The following is a 7,199-nucleotide window of genomic DNA, read 5'->3' as shown; positions in this document are numbered from 1 at the left end:
AAGTAGTTTTCACTGCACATAGAAGTAGCCAAACAGCGGGAGCATATTACCAAAACCCAGGCAATTTCGAGCCCTTAATGAATCAAATAGAGTCTGCCATGGCTACATGCTAACGCTAACATTATTACGCAACTAGGAAAAACCTGGCAGCGATAAGGGAATCGAAAGTCGGGGAGCCACACGGTTCCAGGCATCGGCCAATTAGGAACCGGTTCCCAACCGGAACCGGTTTTCGATTCCCATCCCTAATCGTGACAGGCCTAGATATGTAGATGGAAAAATAGCAATACCTTGTCTTATAGGGACTGGTACCTTATAGTTTCATTGAGCTGTAATTAACACACGTATTCAATGTCCCCGATGACATCACTGGTGACCATATTCAAACTTATTTACTCTCAATAACTGTCAAACTAAAGAAATGCAAAACTATTTAGATATTTTGGATGTGTATGATTACGTCCAAAATAAATCGGTGACGTATTTTCTGGTGACGTGCCCCTTTCAGCCACATATTGCAGTGTTTTGCGATTTATTACTGTTTTTCAACTGCAATTTACAGTCAAGTTAAATATAATTTACAGCAGTCTCTACTCCCATCTAGTGGCCTAAAGCATTGCACCATAGCAGTAGAACAGGCTGTACACACCATACATCAAATAGTTTATTTTCACTTTTGGAAGACCAATGTGCAATCAACAATGATGTCTGTATTTGATTATGGAGACCGTCAGTACATGCATTCCTCTCCCTTCACCGTAAGACCCCTTTGAATCAGAGCACACTGTGTTTTATCACTGTAGTGGAGATACATTTCTCACTCACCATTGTATTAATCCGTTTGACTTAATAACCCCTACCTGTTATTGAATAAATCCCACAGGAGCCAGGGGAAGCCAGCTCTTAACCCCTGGAAACCTCCACATCAGTCATCACTCCACCAGCTCACCTGCTCCATCACACACAGCCCCACAACGCTCACCAGTGGAGAGAGACGGACACAGGGAGGATTAAGCAAGTCACCTGCAGGTGAATTTTACCTACTGGGTTTACATTTAATTCCTGTCGTTTTCCTGCAGTTTAAATGTATTTTCCTGCCTGTCGTCCTGTGTTTGTCTGGGTATTTCTGTGTAGAATAAGCGACAGCGCAGCTAAATGCTAAGGTTAGCTGGTGGTTAGCTGCTAGCTAGCCTGCTACTCTGGTCAGTGTCCACAGCACGTTTTATTATCAGTCTACCTAACCATATGACGGGTGTTTCAGAAGGCAAAAAATTACATAGTTATACAGATCATTTAGGAAAAGATGATATTTGTGATCCTTGATGTAGAATAATTTCTTGTCAGATGTTGGTTCCAGTGCATGTCGACGTCGTGCAGCCAGACCATCCGGAGATCTGTCATTATGGACCTTTTGTTGTAGAGTTATTTCACCACAATGTGGTTAATGTGCTTCTTTCAAATGCTCCTGCTTAATTTCTGATATTATCAGATAACTACAGTTGTTGGTTACAAGCTATTAATGTACTCAGCCATTTACATATTTCTCTTAGATGGGGTGGCAAATTGAATGGAATTTAAATTATTTACTGACTATAAAATATGTTACATACATAGATAATGGATATATGCAGCCTCACCAGGAGGTATCATATTGTTGGGCACAGTAAAGCCCAAGAGCTTCTTTTCATCGTGGTCCTTTACCTGTTGGTGTGTGTTTGACTGTGTGAGTGAGTACATGAGGACATAAGATAAGATATCATTTTATTGATCCTGCACTATTTTACGGTCTATTTTATCTTACTCTTTTTATTATTGTCTATCTAAAACTGAATCAAACCATAAACACGATGGCCTGTTGGGATGTTAGATCCTAATGTGAAACATGTTGATTTTATGTCTGCATGTGCTCATTTTATGCCTGTCTTTTTTCTGTTGTGAAGCACTTTCAGCTGCAGTCTCTGGAGACTGCAATTCGAAACTGGCCCCTGTAAATGTCCTAACACAACCCCCTCCAATGTACAGTTTCTCTGGTCTGCATCCCCTTAACAATTGTATGTATTGAGCTGTACTGTACTGTACCCATTCTGCAATCGGTTAATACAGTTTTCAATCAATCAATCAATCAATGAAAGGTGCTATACAATTATTATTATTATTATCCCCATGGGGAAATCCGGGGGGTACATCATGCATAGGTATAACGTTTATGAATTCCTACTGTAATCAAATGCTCACACCATTATTATGCATGGAGATTACATTGAGAACAATCGGAGGTACAAAGAATATAAAATAAGAGAAACAAACCGCCAGTCACAACTTCGTCCTTCAACCTAGGTGCACGGACTGCAAACAACTAGTGAGGGGAAACAATTCAGCAACTCTTTGGAGGCCGATGTTCTATGTTTCTCCCTTATATAGAACCTGGGAGGACTAACCCCTTGGATCAAATCTGAGGTCACAAGTCTCGGGGTTATCATAGATTCAGAACTGAACTTCAATTCAAAGTGACCAAAACATCGTTCTTCCATCTCAGAAATATAGCAAAAGTACGACCATTTATTAATCAAAACGATGCTGAGAAGCTAATTCATGCATTCATATCTAGCCGGTTAGACGACTGTAATGCACTTTTACAGGTCTCCCTAAGAAAACCACAGAGAGGCTTCAGCTAATCCAAAACTCTGCAGCCCGACTGCTTACTAGAACCAAAAGGAGAGAGCACATTAGTCCAGTCTTAGCTGCTCTACACTGGCTTCCTGTAACATTTAGAATGGACTTCAAGGTCCTTCTCCTTACATACAAAGCTCTAAATGGACAGGGACCTAGCTACATCGCCAACACTCTAATAAATTACACACCAGCAAGAACACTGCGATCATCAGCTGCTGGACTACTAGAGGCTCCCAGAAACAGTCAAAAGAGGATCGGTAATGCAGCCTTTATCAACTATGCCCCAAAACTATGGAACAAACTACCCCAAAACATCAGGGAAGCCAACTCGCTAGACATCTTCAAAAGACAGCTTAAAACCTATCTCTTTGCTCAGGCATTTAAATGAAACATCAGGGATATCCTGACAAATTGTACTTTACCTGCACTATTCTTACCCTACCTACACTTCCTATCAAATTCATGTGTCTGTTCTATGCACTGTAATTTTAAGAGCACTGCTCTGTTGTAATTCAAAATTAACTATTTTATCACACTTTTGACTTCTGATGCACTGATCTGTTGTATGTCTGTTCTATTTTATAATTTTTAGCCTATTTTTAAACTGAATCCAACCGCACTTACTCTGTCTATTCTATTTTTATTATTTGCATTAGTGAATGAAACTGTAAACAGAGGCCTATTGGGATGCTAGATCCTAATGTGAAACACTGTGATTTACCTTACCTTGCTACCTCTATTTTTTTTTTATGCTCGCTTATGCCTGTATTTTTTACTGTTGTGAAGCACTTTGAACTGCAACTTCTGTATGAAAAGTGCTATACAAATAAAGTTTATTATTATTATATATAAAATCATAAGAAAAGCATTTTCCATTCATTGACGAGATCATCCGTGTGGCTCCGATAGGTACTTCATCCACGGCGTGTGTCGGGAGGGGAACAGGTGCATGTTCTCTCATGACCTGGCCAACAGCAAGCCGTCCACCATCTGCAAGTACTACCAGAGAGGAGTGTGCGCCTACAGAGACCGCTGCCGGTAGGTGGACAGTAGACAGCCTTGTGGTTGGATTTCCTTTGATCCTCATGTAGTATTGCAGGGGTGGCCAACCAGTCAGAGACTAAGAGCCACAAAAAAATGACTGTGGTACCACAAAGAGCCACACCATATACCAGCGTTTCTCAACCTTTTTTTTCAGTCACGGCACCCTTCATGTGTTTATAGGTCTCACCCTCTGGCCTCTGAAGTTGCTAATGTCTTTTTTATTTGGGCCTCACAGGGTTAAAAGTACTTTGTGAGACCCACGGTTGCAAAATTACAAAATCACTTTTAGCCATTTAAAAAAAATAATGTTTATTTAAAAAATGTTAAAGGGGAACTATTTTACTATTTCTTTCACTATTTGGGCACTTTTACACAATTCCTGTGAGTCTATGGAACACATAGGTTTTTTTCAAAAAAAATGCATTGTTTTGTATTTCTAATCAAGTACTAAAAACCGCATTTTTCTACCTCAAGATCTTAAGCCGTTTTGAGGCTGGGCTCCAACCACTGTGTGGCCTGGTGCCAACTGCCACATCAACTGCCACATTATTATGCAGCTGAGAAATCTCTGACATCACAGATATGCACATTTTCAGATGACTCAGTTCAGTGAGGGTGAATATTGTGAGGAGAATTGGAAGAATTCGCCAATATGAGAATTAGAGACATATATCCTATTAATATAAGTCCACATAGCTAAGAAACAATGGTAAACACTGAAAAAAGCCATTTATAAGATAGTTCCCCTTTAAGCACATGTATAGTCAATTGGTCCTGTTGTTCAGCCTCACAATGCTATTTGATAGTAAATGTGTTTATATGTCCCACCCTCTGGCCTCTGAAGTTGCTAATTTCTTTTTAATTTGGGCCTCACAGGGTTAACCTCTTAAGCCCGAGATATACAGTAAAAGTGTATATTTTCAGCATTATGTTTGTTTACCAATTATTTTAACTGTTATTAGTGAAATATAAGATTATAGAAATCTCAGGGCATTGAGTCGGAAACCGGCGCATATTGACAGGAGGAAGTGGCACAGCCAAAAGTGAGTGTAGTCTTTTGAAGGAAGAGACTCAGGGCTTTCAAATTTCGAAAAACTACCCTACCCAGCTCACACCAGCCCCTGTCAATCATCTGACTTCTGGATTTACTTTTTAATTTCTCTTATTTTTTGGGATTATCTCCCACAAACCTGAACGTTATTGCCATAAAACAGAACGCAGTTAGTTTCTCTAACTTTCTGTGAACGTCTTGCAAAAAACGGTGTTGCAATATGATGAAAAATGGTGGAGAAATTTACATTATAAAAAAGATGGCAGAATTCAGTACTGTATACAAAACCTTCTGTTTAATCATCTTCCCTTTATTCATTTGCTTAGATTTTTCAGGTCTGGTCAATTTTAGCATGGTGTTATTTACAGTCAAAGATAATTTTTTTTTAAAATAGAATTGATATTCTCCTTTGGTTCATTACAATTTTCTCAAGCCTAGTAACAGACACTATTTCTGACACTGATCCATATATGTCCCTAGGTTCAGATACCAAGAACATGCAAATGGACCATTTAAAAAAAAATTGTAAATGTTTATTCTACGTCCTTATGGAATGAGTGACATAAAATAAAAAAAGTAAAAAAAAATAAAAAATAAAAAAACTTTGGTGGTTGGCCACCCCTGTAGTATTGCTTTACATTTACATTTAGTCATTTAGCTGACGCTTTTATCCAAAGCGACTTACAAGGTCTGTACGACAAGTCATCAGGCAGGGTACAACTCTTATCAGCTGAGTAACAATGTTCATCAAAGTGTTGAGTGCTACAGTGTAGGTTAGTTTATTAGGACAAGTGTATGACAGTAAGGTTAGTTAGGATTAGATATTTTTTTGTATTTTATTTAAAAAAAATTCAGATAATGGTTGAAGAAGTGCGTCTTTAGTCGACGGCAAAAGATTGGACCGGTTTCGGCTGTCCTAACTGGGGTGGGTAGTTCATTCCACCATTGTGGGGCAAGGACTGAGAATAGGTGACTTCTTTTTGATGACCCTCCCGGAGCTTGGATAGGAGTGGGGTTGAGGCGGCCAGAAGATGCAGAGCGTAGGGGTCTTGACGGTGTGTAGTTAGAGACCATTGACCGGAGGTAGGCGGGAGCGGTTCCCTTTGCCGCACGGTATGCCAGGTCGAGGGCCTTGAAGCGGATTCGTGCAGCAATGGGGAGCCAGTGCAGGTCCCTAAGAAGATTTCTCACTCACCATTGAATTAATCCGTTTGACTTAATAACCCCTACCTGTTATTGAATAAATCCCACAGGAGCCAGGGGAAGCCAGCTCTTAACCCCTGGAAACCTCCACATCAGTCATCACTCCACCAGCTCACCTGCTCCATCACACACAGCCCCACAACGCTCACCAGTGGAGAGAGACGGACACAGGGAGGATAAAGCAAGTCACCTGCAGGTGAATTTTACCTACTGGGTTTACATTTATTTTGTATTTTCCTGCCTGTCGTCGTGTGTTTGTTGGGGTATTTCTGTGTAGAATAAGCGACAGCGCAGCTAATGGTAAATGGACTCTATTGATATAACAGCTTTTATATCCAAAGTGCTTTACAACTTATGCCTCACCTTCACCCATTCACTCACACATTCACACACCGACGGCGGAGGGAACCGTGCAAGGTGCCAACTTGGAATAGGCGCGAGTAATGGATTACTAGGGATGGGTACCGAATTCGGTACTTTTAAAGGTACCTACCGAAACACGTCGGTACTACCGAGTATCGATTCACGTGAGATCCAACGGTGCCTACTTTCGGTTATGAGAAAGGGAAAAAAAAGTCCCATGACGTCACGTTTTGTTTACCGCAAAACGAAACCGCACGTTAATGTCAACGGCACAATACATGTTTTCAAACTCTCTTTGGGTGTTTGCAATTCATGGGGACTATACTTGTCTCTGATATCTTGGTACAGTGGGCAGGTTGTTATGTCTCTGATATCTTTCTTGGTACAGTGGGCAGGTTGTTAGAAAGTGTAGCTCAGTTTTCCACCTCTGCTCTTGCTCTCTGCTACTATCTCCAAACTTCCACTCCTTTATTTTATTATGTGCTTGCGCTGCCGCGTGGGTTTTCTTTTTAGCGGTCGGCTTACTCCTTCCATATAGTTTCACATATTTGTAACTTTATTAAGCTAACGTTTGCTAATCGTCGGACATAACGTTAGCTCCGTAGGCTAAGGCCATGGTTAGACTAGTGTATTCCTGGCGTTTTTTTTTCGTTTTTGACGACGTTTGATGTCCCTATTACACAGAAATGCGTTTTTTGGCGTTTTTTTGTGGATACGGCTGAAACGCAAAATTGTGTTTGCGTTTGGAGATACGCAAAAAAAACGAATCGACAACAGCGTGTAGTCAGCACGCTAGCCGTTGTTGCGAAAACGCCCATGCGCAGTAGATACCATCTGCGTGCCCTTCCGGTGACAACAGTGTGTG

At 40.6% G+C, this 7,199-nt stretch overlaps 1 long non-coding RNA gene across 1 annotated transcript; it reads left to right on the top strand.

Annotated features, from left to right (window-relative positions):
• Window positions 1-888: 888 nt before the first annotated feature.
• Window positions 889-6,157, top strand: LOC311241360. Its single transcript, XR_014620531.1, has 3 exons — window positions 889-1,029; window positions 3,583-3,711; window positions 6,022-6,157. It is a non-coding gene; the product is annotated as an uncharacterized lncRNA (long non-coding RNA).
• Window positions 6,158-7,199: the final 1,042 nt, after the last annotated feature.

Source organism: Notolepis coatsorum (assembly GCF_963971535.1).
Source record: "Notolepis coatsorum genome assembly, chromosome: 15".
Classification (NCBI taxonomy): Eukaryota; Metazoa; Chordata; class Actinopteri; order Aulopiformes; family Paralepididae; genus Notolepis; species Notolepis coatsorum.
This window is presented reverse-complemented; position numbering and strand designations above follow the sequence as displayed.